Source organism: Accipiter gentilis, chromosome 13 (genome assembly GCF_929443795.1).
Source record: "Accipiter gentilis chromosome 13, bAccGen1.1, whole genome shotgun sequence".
Classification (NCBI taxonomy): Eukaryota; Metazoa; Chordata; class Aves; order Accipitriformes; family Accipitridae; genus Astur; species Astur gentilis.
Genome location: NC_064892.1, coordinates 5,193,077 through 5,210,497, shown reverse-complemented (window position 1 = coordinate 5,210,497; position 17,421 = coordinate 5,193,077). Strand labels below are relative to the sequence as shown.

Sequence of the window (17,421 nt, the reverse complement as noted above, 5' to 3'; positions counted from 1 at the left end):
TCTTCCCAAACTTGATCAAAATTTTATATACATATTTTGCTTCAGCCTGATAACGTCTTTTAAATCTGCATGAAATTGCCTGAATAGTCAAATTTTGTGTGCCTGCAAAATTAAATTACTATTAAAATTAAACGTAAAACGCAAACACGTCAACTGTATTGCTGCTTTTTATTTCAAAGGAAATGCCTCAGTAGGAAAGAACAAGGTAGAACAAATGAAGCCCCTGATCCTCTCACAAATAAGGGGGGAAAAACCAACCAAACAAAAAGAAACCCACCTCATCAAGAAGTCAATAAGAGATGCATCTTCCCTTTTCCATCATCTCAATTACCTTGTGGATTTAAAGAGCTAACAACTTGAAATAAGATATCATTTCCCAAAAGATAAATTCTCTATAAATCTAGCTACTAAATTCTCCAGCTGAAAATTAGAAATTAGAAGTATCAGAAAAGAACCAAAAAAACACATTTAATAATATTATTTTAATTACATAGTTACACAATCATGTAACACAATTATACAGCTACAAATTATACAATTCATAGTCTTTTTAAATCAATATTTATCCTTTTCAATTCTTTTCCTGGTTTGCTCAGTCTTTGCTCCTGAAAACTGCTTGGAGCCCCATGTCTGAATCTACAATGTAAAAGCCATGGATTCAGTAAACTCAGTAATACTACATTTTAAAGCAAGTAAACCATGGAAATGCAATTAGGGAACACACACACATAACTGTATCTGTATCCCAGTGGGAAGCTAAGCAACAGCAATCTTATTACAATTATGACATCTTTATATCTGTAGCCCAAGATTCAAAGTAATTTTTAATTCCCTATGGTTCCTCCTCCTCACCACAGAAATATTACTCAACTTCATGGACATTTTCAGGGTTTTTTGTAAGTTTTCATCATTCGTATGAAGTATCTGAACAGATGTAATTACTATTGCAGTGAATCTTTCTATCACTTTTGACTAATGCTTGCTGGAATTTTTTTTTAGCTTTCTTATTTAAAATCTGCATACATTGCTTAACAAGAAAAAGCAAAGAAATGCTTTTGGTGAGACAGTTTTAATGACTTGCTTAATACATATTCTACCTTAGAGCCAGTAACCTATATATACTTACTTTATGCCTTGTAATAACAGTGCAAGGTAAGTAGAGCACTACTATCAACTGACTTTGGCATCACCAGAGCAACATGCCTCCTTCCTTCCTTCCTTTCCAAGTATCTCTGGCACGCTTCACATTCCCTAACACCTACTGTCACTTTCCTTTTTAAAGCTGCCCAAATTCTTTTTTGCTTGTAATTCTCACATTCTTCTGTATATATTTCCCACTTTTCCTCTCAAATAGAACACCTAAAGCACTAAATATTTTTCCATAGCCTAGACTAGTAATTATACATTACACATAATCACTTATATTTTCAAGAAGATGCTATGCTTATATACTGAGACTAGCAACATTCAGTACTCCATTTTAAGGTCTGAAATAAGACCAGTTTTCTTCGTTTAAGCATCAGTCACAACACAGCACTGAATTTTCTTCCAAATACAGTGAAGCCATGGTGAGTCATCAATCCAAATTTAGGATCATTATTTCTTTATAAACATAGATGAGCACATTAATGAGGGCACATGGAACATTTCCTTTTTCACAGTAGGAACAAGAGGTTTTCCCCTGATGTCATGAAACTGAGGAAAGGAACAGCTTTGGAATCCAAAAGAAGTTTTGATACAGAAAGGCAGAGTTTCTACAAATCCTTTCCAAACTAGTTTGCTCTTCTTGAGTTCTGACTTCTGATTTTAACTCTGGAACCACACAAAAATCTTACAACAGCAGCTTTACCTCTAATGAAATATTCTCCATTAAGTAACTATTACACCATGAAATTATTTGTAAAATAAGTGCAGTTACAGTAAGTAAAGAACTTTTAATATGTAAAAATCAAGGACTATACACCAAAAAAAAAAGCCATCCACCAAAAAACTCCTCTAGAGTCTAGAAGTACATTTTAACCAAAACCAGAGGAGTATAGAAGACATATGCAGAAATAAGCAATCAAGATTAAAATGTTTGTTTATAAGTCCTTACGAAGTTAGTAAAACATCTGAATAAACAGAGAGAGGCCTATCTTCAGAGATGCTTTGGGGTTTTTTTGTTGTTGGTTTGTTTGGGGTTTTTTTTTTACATGAAGAACATGTTCCCGCATTTCTTAGCACTGTGATATTATACAGGAGAGATTGACCTAAAGCAATCAAGCCACAGTATGTATTGATGAAAATGTTTCTAAATCACCTTTCTTGAGGGAAGTAGAGATTGCAGAGGAAAACATAACACAGAGTCACAAAAGAGAAGGACTACAAGGACTCAGAAGTAAAAGCACCAAGTGACCTGTACAGTAATTTAGAATTCAACTAAGAGTCTTAAATCAAGCAAATCAACCAACGCAATTTGAAAACACTAACACAACAGTGAACATGTTTGTTTCTAAGTGAAATAAAATCCCCCCACCTATTGTGAGAAAGATAATTTCCCACCTTAAATTTGTTGTGAGAAAGGGTATTTCCCACCTTCAATTTATGGTACACAATTAGCAGCAGAATAGAGGGTATTTATAAATACGTATAAAAGGCTTGTTTAGTTCTGGAGACAAGCCATCTCCAAATTCCACTTAGAATCTATATTTATAAGCACTTTAACTTCTGTCAACAACCACAAGCTAGAAATTAGATACCTGATTGAAATAACACAACAGATTTGCTAATCAAAATAAGAACTAGCTTAAGTTGATCTATATACTAAAAGTTTTACCATCACTGGATTAGTAGAAAAACCTACAGTACTGAAAAACAGAAACAGAATACCTTGGACAGAACTTCAACTAATCTGAAAAGAACGAACTAGTTCCAAAATTGAAATGCATTGCACAGTGTGATGTGTGATACTTTGTTTAATAAAAATTTCGGTTTAACTGGTATATATGCCAAAGTAATATGGGCCAGAAAGACTTATATTTCAATACTGGTATAAATTTGTATTAATATTCATACTGATTCTCCAACATAAGAAACCATATTAAAAAAACTTGAGATACACAATGTATGCAACAGGATGACCTCTCTAAGTTGCATTCCTGCTACAGGTTGTTACCACTCCTCATGGAGATTTGTCTTCTGTTAACTTCATATATAAAAACACCCAGGGAAGTTTGACAGCTGTAGCAAGCAGAAGCTTCTCAAATACTTGCACACTGATTCTTAAATGTCTGACTTCAAAAACATGATACAGAGATCATGGAACTTGTCTTCTATACCTACTTTAAGAAAACTTGCCCACTGATTCCCTATTTTGGAAGGAAAGGATTTTTTTTTCAGGATCTCTTCACACTTACGCTTTTAACCATACATCAGAAGTCCATGCTGCTCGACAAAGCCACCAGGTGGCAGAATCACATAATAGCAAAGATGGTCTCTCACCACCACCCCCCCAACAAAGAAGGTCCAGCCATGCAAGCCACGGAAGACAGAAGCACAAAACCACCTGTCTAACATGATCTGAAAACATTTATCACTCCAACACCCTTCATAAAAACAGGAAGAAGTTATTAACCAACAAGAAATACACCTTAAGGAATATGATCGCTCATATACCTGAATTCTTCAAAATGCTTTCCTTTCCTCACAATCATCAAATTCAGCTTCAGGCACAATTTATTCATTCACCATCTCCTTCCAACACCAAGTCACCACAGTAGTCACTGTCTTGTTCTACAGGATGAAGAATAGGCACACCCTGGCATGTGAGTTCTCATTAACTCACATGGACATCTGTGAGCTTATACGCAGAGATATGATACAGGTCGATCAGAAAAAATTTAAGTTTTGTGTGATGCCATAAATGAGGCATTAAGGCAGTGACAGGAAAAGGCATTTAGATATTTGTGGTTCCTGCTCCTCCTGGACAAGCGCAAACCTTTCCACAAGAACAGTAAATGTTGACAACTGTCTCAAATCTGAAAACATGTATCAAGAAGTATCAAGACCGCCAAAATATTTTAAATGCCCTTTGCCTGGAGCTTATCCTTTCATAAAAAAAAGAATACATACACAAGAAAATTATTATTTTAGGCTTTAGAGAGAAGGCACCTATGAGTTGATGTATTGCCATTAGATCCTTGAAACTCACTGGGATTTGCAAACTCTCCAGCTATTAGCTGACTGTTCAATGTCTAGGCCCACAGATTAGTATTAGAACAGATACCATTTGTCAGGAGCTCTTCAACAGTACAAGGTGGCTATTACTGTTACTCAGCAAATGCATGGTTTTGGCAAGGAATACATACAGCTCTGTCTCATCACCTCAATTCCTGTCATTTCTTGACTAGTTATAAATAGTACCTATATATATTATTGGTTCAATTTAAATCTAATCAGAACGAGACCCAGTGTTGCCATCTGTTAACAGTGCAGAATGAATAGCATACCACTATCTGCTTTTGTTCTATTCTTTCCAGTATGCAATCCTTGGACAGGGAGGTAAGCAATGCATCCTTGAACTTCAAACAGCCCATCCAGATGCCAGCTGGATTGCTCAGTGTCTTTTGCTGGATTTTTTTGTTGGATTGCTCAACTCTTTTGACAGAAGGGATGTGACCAAGGGTAGAATTACTGATCGCCAAAGAAAGTTATTTAGACTGCAGTTTCTCCAAAATTTGAACACCGTGGGTACCCAATTCTGAAGTAGTAAATAATCAAGCCCTTTCCACTGCAAACAGACAAACCAATTCTACCACTCCGTATCTAGGGTCCTATGACTGTTTAACAGTTATCAAGAAAGGTTATAATGATTTTACAAGCTTTCAGAACTGTCTTCACAGAAGACTAAGTCGGGGGGGGGGGGGGAGCGGATCTTTCAGTGTCAATTCACACCACCTTTCTAAGACAGTATAGTTTGTTCTTAAAGGCAATCTCAGTAAGTAGTATTTTTCTTCCATATCTGATGAACAAAAAGTTCTCCAGCCTTGTTACAAGGAATAAAGAATGCCACCATCATTCCAACACTTTCTACGAAGCATATTGAGTTTCATCATGCAGTTAGTCCTTCACTTGAAGTGTTTTTTTTGACAATCTATTCATCTGCTAATATTCTTCTGTCTATTTCCACCTACTACTACAACACAAGCTTGTATAGATTACTGTATCATTTTATAAAGGGGGAAGCTATCTGCTTATGTCATTACAGATTTCATTAAATAAAAACAAACTATAGTATTTCCTAAAGACACTTGTTTCAGAGCATCTGAAAGATGGCAAGGAAAGACAACTGTTGGTTTTGAAGAACAAGAGAAACTATTTTTATGAGAGAACAAGGCTAAAGACACCCAGGTTGTCTTAGCCACCAAAGATACCCTCTGGATAAATCATCCTCTCCCTCCCCTTCCCCTTCCTTCATCCTGTCACAACAAATGGTCCATGTTTTAGAGCAGAGTCTTCAAGTACTGACCAGTGTTCTTAGGTGAAAAATAACTGAAACACCAACAGCTGCAGTGAATTAGCTATCTTTAACCTTGGAAATTAATATCCAGCATCAGGGTTTTGAAGTATAAGAGGAGCAAAAGCAGATGCTATGAAATACAGATTAAGACAATCTATTCATCAAGAAAGTATGAGCAAAAAAAAAAAATCGAGCCATGCCAAAGCAGATCATCTAGTATACTATTAAAGAGAACAGTTAAAATTGATCTCTCTTAAATGAATGATTGAATTTTACTATAAAGTTTGAGAGGCTCCAAAGAGAAAGAATATTGCTTTGAGTATCAGTTCCCTCCAGGAAAAACTGACAAAGAAATAACTAGATATACCTTTGAAAAGAATTCTTTAAGTATTTCGTGAATTCCAGAGCCTCCAAACAACATAACAGTTCCCACCCACAACTTGGTCTCTCATTTTATCAGAATGCGTGACCATCCACAGATACTTTATTTTAGACTAGAAAGCAGTCTAGCAAGTCTCAGTCCTGTTTTTACTCTTCCTTGCTGATCCTAGAGAAGTAGGCATAAGACTGAATTTATTTTACAAAAAAAAAAAACACAGAAAAAACAAGAACAAACAAAAACACCTCCACTTTCACTGACACTTATAAGGCCACTCAAGTGAAGGAAATAAAAGGTGCCTTTGTTTCCTTCTCATCTGCTCACAGGGAGGGGGTGCAACCCATTAATAAACTATATTTGTGATTTAGCTTGTCTTTCAGGAACAGAATGAACCTGGTAAGATTTACAGAAGCTGTAGTGTGCTACTGCTCATTTTGGTGCATTCTGTAATACCTTGTAGAGATAAAAAAGAAGTGTTAGAATTCCCAGAAAAAGATTTTCAGTTTTCTGAAAGTTTCCTTCCTTGAATTTGAATATTGGTTTTGCCTCTTTGAACCCCAGCAGAAGGGCTATATAAGTAACACATCATGTAAAGACTATATACTAAGAAAAAAATCCAAATTCCTATAGGTGAACAACAAAAAACGTGTAGAAGATTACAAAAGAAAGTTTTCTAATGAAACTAAGGAAGCTGACTACTGTAAAAGAAATCTCAGCATTTGGGGGAAAAAAACAACCAACCCAAACACAAAACAAAAAAAAAACCAAAAAATCCAAACCCATAAAAACCAACAACAACCACCAAATATTTGAACACAGTCAAGCAAAACCCAAGCTAATTTAAATCTATCAACATAGCCAGGACCTGTAAACATTTTAAGTCTGAAGGATCTGCAAGTTGTTCATAATATCCATAAGTAAATCTCTTCCAAAGCTACGTAAGCATAGAATCAGGTGGGATAGTATTTCATAGGACTATCTGCTTCTTTACCACCTCAACATATTTCAGTTACAATCTACAGAACCTTTGTATTTATACGGCAGAGCCCAATAAGGCGGCTAGATGGCAGTTATTAATAGTACTCTACACAGTCAGAAAGCTCTTACTTAGGTTTAAAGAAGTCAAACTAATAGCTAAATAATATGCTCTCATCATAAATGGAAAAAACAAGGCAAAACTTTACAGGACTTAGTAACAGATATAGCTTAAATGGTCTGAGTGCTAACTATGCTCTCCAAATCTGCACCCTTGGGGGAAAGGGGGGGGAATCTGTCCAGCGAACATATAACCCATATCTACTACTGGTCTACTACATGCCCAAATATTCCCATTAAAAAAAAAAAATAAACAAAACCCAAGAAAGTTCTTCCTTATGATTCCAGTCATATTCTTAGTGTGTTTCATATAACGTTTACTGGAATAAGAACAAGAAAAGCAAGATCTATAGCTGAGTATTCATACAAGTGACCTGAAGGTAGGTGGGGAAGGGGTGGAAATCACCCCTGAAAAGTCTGCTTTTATAAAAAAAAATTAAAATAAGTAAAAAAAGCTAACATGGGATTTTTGTGTTTAAACTTCTGATGTCAAGGTAAACTTCTTTTTATTTTAAATTGCTCTTTCTACTAAATAATTACTCCATAGACATTTGGAAGACAAACAGCTGTGCTGCATCTAGGTGGCATCTCTAACAAGAAAAAAAAATCCTAAGGACATATTTCCCTCCAGAATGAAATACAGTAATTTGTTTCTACAGAACTTTTCTGGGATAATGCTCACTAGAAATTTAAACACACAAAGAATCAGGTGGAAATCATCTGGATATTAGGGAATCAGTCAGAGATCCATTTTTAAAAAAGGCTTTTAAAACTGTGTGGAGCGAGCAGGGTTTGTCTGGGATTTTTTTCCCCTGACTTTAACCTTAAGGACCATGAATTGAGAAAAGCTCAACTTTGAACCTCATCCAAAATATGAAAAACAAAATAAGGGAAGGAGGGGAGCATAAGTCTGAGTACAAACCCAGGAAGTATAAAATGTCTTCTTCCCTTACACTGGGGGAACATTCTTAAGCAAATGGACAAGGATTACTGACAGCAATGGACATCTCCATGAATCTTAAGGGGGCTGCAACCAGCTGATGAGGCCTCACAGAATTCTCAAAAAAATTTCATGAAGGAGTGATGAACAGAAACCTTTAGGAGATGGTAATGCTGTACTAAAGAATATTACCACGCTGAGGTGTAGGACTGATGAGAAGTATTTTGTCTGGGGAGCATTTCTGAGGCGCTTACCTCCTTTGAAGTCTCTTGGCGTCAGGATGAATGCTAGCTGTCCTCGGGCTGCCATCCCTTTGAGGGGAGGGAGATACAGATGAGCCCAAATGTTCTCTTCTAAACACAAGTCCTTACTGCAAGCTGGCCAAAAGGTCCCTGCAATCAAAGAAATCATTGTGGTTTTGCATGTGGCGCATTTATGTCCTTTAATCAAGGTTTGTCAGCCATCTAACATGTTCAACCACAAAGAAAAAAATAAATGCTGGGTAGCCAATGCAGAACAGAGACTAAGGAAAGAGAAGAATTGTTCATTCCAGTTTGGACACGATGAACTCCATGAAAAACACAGGCAACATGATTTTTCAGACTAAGCAGAACCACCTCAGTATACAGTATTTTATGCATGTACATATGTACCAAAAAAAAAAGCTATTTGCCTTTGGAATCATTTTCCAACACTCCGAAACTCCAGCCTTCTTCAGATTAAGAAACAATATCACATTTTCATTTCTAGACACACGTACTAGTCAATGTATTCTACAATCTAATGCAGCAGTCACTCTTCAACAATTACCTCTTACAATTACCACAGCAGTATACAATTAATCCATAAATGCATTCTTTTTGCCATAAGCTAGTCATTACAGAGCTTGCAGAACCACTTGCTAGGAAAAAAAAACAATGAAAGTTCTGTCACAGTACTGATAAAAGATTCCTTCTGCAGAACATTTAGCAGACTTTTGTGTTTGCATGCCAACATGCTAGAGCCACGAGCTCCATGTTTTCCTTAGTGTGAGTCATCTCTAACAGTGTCCATATTCACAGCCTCTTTAGCACATTTCCTGGCCACATGCCCTTCCACCATAGAAATGGATCTTTATAGCCCAGCTGTCACAAGCCCAGACATGTCATATTAAGCACATGGTTTCCCAGAGCTCCAAACTAATGGGCAATCTTGGTTTGTAATTCTTCTACCAAAGTATATTATAGTAGAAGCAAGCAGACACATATTTCTTGTATTGGCTGTAAAACCAGTTCCTAGCTAGTAAACACAAGAAACTTATACAACAGAAGAACTGTACACGTTTCACTTCCTAAAGGACTGCATAACCACTTCTTCAGAACACTTAAGCGTACACAACTCCACACTCTTTCTCTTCCCACCTGCCTATGCCCATTTTCCCTCTTCTCGCTTCAAAAAACAGCATTGGGAGAGTGAAAAATCTTGTCCCTTACAACCATTATCCTTTTTACTGTTAAATTATTTTACTACCTAGTGAGGCTGACAATAGCCTTCCCCCGCTTCCCTGTCCACCAGCCAAATAACTACTTCATAACCATGCCTATCTAGTCATTACCTATGGGGGGGGGGAGGGGAACACGACCTAACTGAAATCTGTGGCAGATCTTTTCCCAGGAAGTCCATTTAAAGAGACACATGAAGATTAACAAGTGACTTACATGGTTCTATGACAATCCCAACATTTCATCTATTCACCTCTTATGGACAGTCACAAAGAAGGCAAGAAACACAGAAATGTAACCCATTATCAAAGCTCCATATGGAACTGAATATTACTGAGAGATAACTCAAACGGTTATTAATAAACTGTACTAAGTCCCAAAATGGGAAACTGGAAGCAAAAGTAAATCAGCATTACTTTACAGAATTAATTTGTCCAGATAAATTGCATTAGAACAAAAGCAGAACTAACAAATGAACCTTGCATCTGATGAATACCGAGATTAATAATTTTTTTTCCAAGAAAATGTCACCCTACTTGCACTTAGGTATCTTAAACCTATTTAACTGGTGTAGTTCACACCAATAACACTCAGGCATTTTATGAATTACTCCCCTCTCTAGACCAGAAACAAAATTCCAACAGAAAATATGAGCACAAGAACCCCATCACCTCTACTGTCCAGAAAACAACTGCTCTAATGCTGACATCTCTTCCTGTTTACCCATTATATACAATTAAATTCAAAATGAAAGGTACAACTCAAATTTACTACTTCCCTGCAGAAATATCAATCCACCTGTCAGTTTAATCCTTCTTTTCACCACTTGTATATACAACTTCCAAGATCTTTCACATCCCTGCTCTGCAGCCTGTAAATCTTTACTCCCCTTTTCCCTTCACCTTCTGCATTCACATTGCTATTAAATTCCACTGCTTCCTTTACAGAATATTCACAGGCAAATCCTTCTTCAAAACTCTTACTACTAAGGAAGTTGTATGTATCGGCCCTAGAACTGCCCAGGTTTTTCAACTCGGACTTCTGCCAAGCACACATAATTTTTTCTGCAAACCCCTTATTATTTTCCACTTTTTCTCTTTACAACTCTTCCCCTGACCTCTAATTACTGCTAAAAATACCTTCTATTCACACCCATCATTTCCATACTGTCTTCCTCCCCTATGTTTTTGTTTCCTTCTTACAAATTGATGTTTCAAGGAACTGCTGAAGAAGGTAGAGAGGGAGAAAGCCTCAGTAACTCCAAATGATGATTTTTATCCCAAATGTTATGCAACAGCTTACACTTTTAGTAGTATAATGAAAAAAACAGATGGAAAGAACCTTAAGAATTCAGTTGAAAACACTGGTTCCTAAATACAAGAACTGCAATAGTTTTGAACTAATACAGTCCATAAACCTATTCACCATGGAACTTCCCTTTTGAAGTTCAATATTTTTTACTCTAACCAACTTTTTCCAAATAATTTCTGAAAGTTCTACATTCAACCATTTTAATATGCTTATTAACATGCTCTGTAACATGCCATAATATTCCATCATATGTGTAAAGAATGTGACTTTTCTGCTTTTATACAACTATCTCCATACAGACCATATGAAGACCTAGAAGAATCCATTTGACCCAAAGAACTGTATAAATGCTGAAGTATATTGATGTAAAAGGAAGTTAACTGAGCAATACAAACTACCTAATGTTCACATTAAAAATATGACACAAACATAGTAACTATGTAAGAGCACAAGATTATGACAGAGGTACATTCAATCAAAATGGCAAGTCTTTTAGAGGTTCATGAGAACATCTGGTCAATAGACTGGCAGCCACCTGATAGTGCCATTGGTCACATTCTAGCTGAAAACCCTTGTTCCAGGAAGCCGCTTTGGGCAACAAGATGGGGAACCAGCCCATGGAACTACTCCACCTAAACCTGGGCACAAATACATACACACACACACATGCTTCTTTCAGCACTACTGTTGGCTGATCAAAGAAGTTCCATAAACAATAATTTCACAGTGTGCTCCCATAAAACTTCAGACCAATCTGAACCATCAGTGTACAATCCTCCCCCATCCTTAAGGGAAAAGAAAGAAAAGGAGGGAAAAAAAAAAAAAAAGGAAGTTAGTCCCCTGCTTAGCGAGCTGAACCACTTCACTGAAAGTTGAAATAACCCCTGCTGCTAGGGTGAGGAAGTGGCCAGTTGCAAGGCAGAGTTGGACTTCCCCTTTCAGCAGCAGCAGCAAAAAGCTTGCACCTAGATACCATACTAATACTCCCTTTTCAGATATCTCACAGGCCCGCAGCAACTGTAGCAGCTAACACACAAGAAACAGGAGGACGTTTGACGTAAACAATATTACATAGTATTAGAAAGCAACGCTATGTCATCCTGACCTGTATGGCCAAACTAAATACAAGGCTTCATGTTACAGCTCATCTAGAAGCAAGCTATTACCAAAATTCATGGTTCTTCTCTCTCCCCCACCTCCCAACTTCAGGGCCACCCAACTCCACGTTTTGTTTGTTTGGGGTTTTTTTCTCTCACCAGACCTAGCAATTTTGAAGCCACAGGTCTGGACTGGCTAATGTGTGAGGGTTTGGGATTTGCTCTTTTCAAGAGCCGGGTTACTTTTGGAAGGGGCAGGAGAAGGCATTGGAGAAACTTGTTTCGCAGATGAACCAAGTCATTCTACAGTCAACAGGTCCAATACAAGTAAAATGACAGGAACATGAAAGCAGGATGAGGAACAAGATACTGTTGCTGCCTTTTTCAGCGGCAGCTACCTGTTAGATCTTCCTAAAGGCAGGTACCAAAACATGAAATTATGAACAGAGTATTTCATACCATACAGAAGCCAGCAATCAGAGCAGTACAGAGGCAGCTTTTAAGGCCATCACAACAAGCACAACACAAACATATTACTCCCAAGAAATGGTATTTTGCATTGAGCTTCCTGAATTTTTATTAAAAATAAGATCAGAATCAACTCAGTTACGTACCTGTATGTCAGGTAATACAAAATATAGTTATTACGAACTCTCAGGGGTTTTTTGAGATATACTAGTGATGCTTCCCAATCTGGATACACTCGTACAGTAAGAATTACTTAGCCACAAATGAGTAACAGTGTGGAACTGATTACACCGATAAACAGGAAAATTCTTGAGGTAAACATTGTTTACTAGGTAGGTTTTTCCACAGATGCAGAAAAATAGGACAATATGATGCAGATTCTAGAAAGTGACAATAATCCCTTGGACTGCTGAAGGGAAGTAGTGGAATAAAAAGTTTCTAAATTCGCATTCAAAACAATATCTTTGAATAAAGACAACGCAAACAAGGGACTTTCTTATTAAAAAGCACAACAAATGGCTACAGGGAAAGACTCAAGTAGTAAAGACTATGGGCAGCAAAGGTTCAGAGTTGCAAGGTAACCATCTCTGCAACAAGAAGGGACCAAACTTTTTTAAATATGAAAACAGGGCCTCACAGCAAAACCACTTGTGCTACAGATAGACAGAGTTCATCAGTTCTTTCACACCCTTTTGCCTTTGTCTTATTTACTGCTGTTAGGGGCTGCATCAATGGAAGCTTTCAACTTGTTCTTTAAATCAGTAGGCTGACTAGATCTGAAAGCCTACCAGGACCATTACAGAAACTCTTTTGCTACCTCTTTCAGGGCTGTCCAGCCAGATGCCAGTTCCACAATTACTGCAGACAAACAAAGGCAATGCCTGTTCAGCTCTGGAGGCTAGTGCTGCCTGGTGAGAACACAGCAGGTTACCAGGGGCTTCAGAAAAAAAGTAAGCATAGCAGAACAGGGACTGCCTCACAGGAACCTGTGCCTCGTTTTGCTCCTAGCACTGTCACAGTAAGAGAGAATTTGCAGTCCCTGCCTCCCTCTCATTTCAGCTACAGTAATTCCTACTGGATAAGACAATTCCATCTGGCTATGGTCAAGAGAACAGAGAAGGCACTCCATCACCTCAACCCCTTACTAAATGCAATAACGACAACATGGCTGCAATAGTAGCAGGCAAAATGAGAGACAGTTAGAGCCTTTTTCATTTAAGTGTACCTAACCCCCATCCAAAGTTCAGTGACTTTGGTTTGCAAAAGTCAAGTCTGAAAGGGCACTAGCTGCTGCTATAGGGCTGGCACACAACACAAATGATGGAACATCAAGAAACTACTGACACATTTCACTTCTCCCTGTGCTGAGTAGCAGCCCCTGTTGCAGTGGATTCGACAGTCCCAATATTAAGCGGAAATCTCTGCACTGCCCTCCCACCCTGACAATCACGAAGTAACCTGACACAGGCTGCCTGCTATACTAACTACGACAGAATGCACCAAGTCCATTAACTTCTGGCTGACCCACAGTACACATTTAAGGTCACATCAGTTCAGAGATGCTCGTAAATGTTAAAATAAACCAGTTAAACCTGTAAAGCAAGAGGACATTGACATAGAATTTACTGAAGTCACGTATAAACACCCACATTCAAAGCTGCATTACCTAGAATGCTGTGGCAAGAATATTCAACATATCCACATTAATGTCCTTGAGTTTCCTAAAGCATGCAAGCTTAGATTCTTTAAACTCGGCAAATTTTTAAAAATTAAAAAAAAAAAAAAAAAAACAAACAAAAAAAACAACTGCAAGTGACATAAAATCTACCTCATATGAACTTTTTAAGCTATCTTCCCTTTAAAAAAGTGTGTGTGATTACCAGATGAAATTTGCTTAGCTTGACCGCTCAGCAATTACATCATGTTGTATTTTGGCGTAACAGATTAGAAAGCACTGAACTATCACCACTTAAACATGGAAAAGCTTTCATATACAGAGTCACTTCCAAACCTTCTCTTGAATAAACGAAATCAAGCCTGAACTTCAGCCTTTCTCTGGCATACAGGCTTTCCAAACCTCAAACTGTTCCTGAAGCTCTTTACTGAATGCATTACAGCTTTCCAGACACGCTGTGAGCTGGCTGTATTACTTCAAGAATGGCCTCACTGATGCCGTGTACACCAAAGCCCTAGCCATCGCAAGATTTGTTTTGGCTCAGCCACAGCATTACTTACCAACCCCATGTTCATCTGATTACCTAAAATAAATTATATATTACTTTCAGAATCACTGCTTTTCAAAAATAAATCTTTATTTCTAGACTTCATTTGCCTGAACTCATTGTTCTACAGAGCTCAGTTAATCAACTTCATAGAAGCAGCACCTTTTTTTCTTGAGTGTATATTGTGTCATTTGTAAAATTTAACCAGAAACTATTTTCTGTTTTCTTGCAGTCTATATAAACACCAGCTTGACTTTCAGCAGTAGATATATTATATCCTAGACATGAAATAAAAACCCATACAGGTATAAAGACTAAAACAAAAATTATCAGCAGCTATCCTTTATGAACCTTACCAGCATCAGTTCTTATAATTTTTTTTTTTTTTTTTTTTTTTTTAAGATTTCTTAAAATACTTTTACATATGGGAAGTTGCCTGAGTGAAAAAAGGGGGGAAATAAATGAGAAGTCTGATTCTCCTTGGGTCAAGTATTCTAAACAGTTCAAAAGAGGGTATCTCAAAACGTAAAAGTATGCAAGAAAAACACATCTGAACGATGAAGAAACATGAGCTTAGAGACAGTAATATTTTTTAAAATACATACTACAACACTAGCTCAATACCAATTCAGTATCACTTGTACCTAGTTACATTGGATGCTGAAACTACTTAGTGACCATTTGCTCTACCATTATATTCATAAGTATAGAAGTCTGACAGAGAATTTAAAGAGTTTTTAATGTATACATACATCTATAAACACATTGCCCATATACACATATTAACCTCAGCATTGAGCGTGACATACACATACACATAAGCCAAGAATCTTTATTCTTCATATGTATGTCATACATATATAAAAAAAGACAAGAAACGTTATTCTTCACCAATTTAAAGATAAAGATAAATTAATTTCCTCTTATATAATTCTGAATAACAATACAAGATCAAAGAAATATGAAAGTGTTATGAAATTATAATAAACCAGTAATTAAAGTTATTAACAAAACTGAAGAAACATTATTAGAGAGGCATCTGGATCTTGGAAATTAAAGAGATTCCAAACAACTTGGCCTAAAATGGACAAGAGAAGCAACTTCTTAAGAGCTTAGTTAGATTTGGTTCTGAAATTGGTAAAGCAGAATAAGATGCAAAAAGCAGAGCCAACAGGCTTCTTGACAGAAAAAAAACTTTTAGAATAAGTAGCATAGCAATACTTTTACAGAGTTACAGCATGGCAAAACTCAGAAGAGACAGCAAATAACTTCAGACAATTTTATAAGAAAAATAAAAAAATAAAATAAATCTAACAAGAAACACACAAAGAACCCTTATTCCATTACAAAGGAGGCAGTGGATGCCACTACCTAAAATCTAAGGAAGTAAACAGACCCAGGAAAGTTTCATCAATGAATTTTATAAGGATCTAAAAAGAACTATAATTCTTCTATCCATGAACCATTTAACCAGATCATAGATGGAACAGATGAACCCCTCATTTGGAAGACAGCAAGGATAGATATAGTTCCCAGAACGGAAATAACAGAAATAACTACCTACTTTGTTAAGCCTACTTCATTAAGGAACATTGATACAGGTTTTTAAACACACCATGGCAGATAAAGAACGGCAGTCCCTCCAGATATATGCACCCACATAAACCATGTTGCTGTGATACGCTTTAAGAGCAACATTCTAGTTACTATCTCCTACAGTAGACAAAAGCCCTTTGTCCCAATAGAATGGGAACATGACGACATATTTTAAAATGTGGCTTTAGAAAGGAGTATTTGCATTTCTGTTTCATATAAAGACCTTAGGGTTTCTGACAAAAAAAGATGTTCTGCAAATTAATTTATATTCAGGATGACAACCTAAACTGGTACCCACTTCACTACTGCTTATTGCTCTATTTGAATGAACTCTGACCACAGCAATTACACACAAACCTCCAACAACAAACGTAAAGAACAAAGTCTAGAGGGAATGGAAGACTTGGTCTATGCGAGCAATAAGCTGCTTTTTATTTAAGACTCACTGTGTTAAAGCAGTAATACCTCACACAAACAGATATGTCTTTGTCTCTGGATACAGCTCTTTTTATTATTTTTTTTTCCATCAAGCAAACACATTTCTGAAAAGATGAAGTTAGGATATACAAAAAAATTCTAGACTAAGTAAATTTAACAAGGCTTTTGGCTATATCACCTTACTCTAAAAAGTAGCTAAAAATTAATTATTTTTTTTAAAATGTAAATTTCTAGGACAAAGTAACTGTCATTAACTCATTAAATGATAATACTCATTTCAAGTTGTACTTCCATGTATATCAAGCAGTAGACACCAAAAGCTTGACAAGCTATTCTCACAAACATCATCTGAAGACAGTAAGAGGCCTCAGGCAAGTAACAGCAGTGTTATATAAGCCTTCTAAGATTTCAAGCAACAGGTCCCTTAACACACTAGCATGTATAATCATGTAGCTTAACTGAAGGAGCTGTGGAATGACAGAGAATGAAGAACAATACAAGGATTTCTCAAAGACAGATTATTCAGGTGTTTAAAACCAAACAAAAACCAAAACAAAACCAAAACCAAACAAAGAAATCCCACAAACCATTCTGGCTACCTAGAGAATCTTCAAAAATACAGAAGTCTTCATGGCAATGCCGATTAATCATGTTTGCTGACAATACAGAATGCGTCTTAAAATCTGTCAAACATTTTAAAGGATTTCAGAGCAGGTATACTGCAATTACATAAGCTTGTTCTAGAAAGGGACATGAAATATTAATCATCCGGCCTGCAGTGTCCCAAATGAGAGAGAAATTTTTCTGTTCCAGTACCTTGAAACTTGTTATAACAAAATAAATACCAAAGATTTCTCATAGAAGATACTTATTCCTACTTAACAACTGACATGGGAG

General features: G+C 36.7%; 1 protein-coding gene across 2 annotated transcripts in view; it reads right to left on the bottom strand.

Moving 5' to 3' along the window:
* Positions 1-17,421, bottom strand: part of STK24 (serine/threonine kinase 24) — a 61,286-nt gene that overhangs the window by 23,853 nt on the left and 20,012 nt on the right. The window contains exon 2 of one of the 2 annotated variants that reach the window (XM_049815989.1): positions 8,166-8,303. The exons of the other annotated variant lie outside the window; for it this stretch is intronic. The gene's annotated coding sequence lies outside the window, so the exon portion shown is untranslated. The remainder of the gene's footprint in view (positions 1-8,165; positions 8,304-17,421) is intronic. 2 annotated transcript variants of the gene reach the window in all.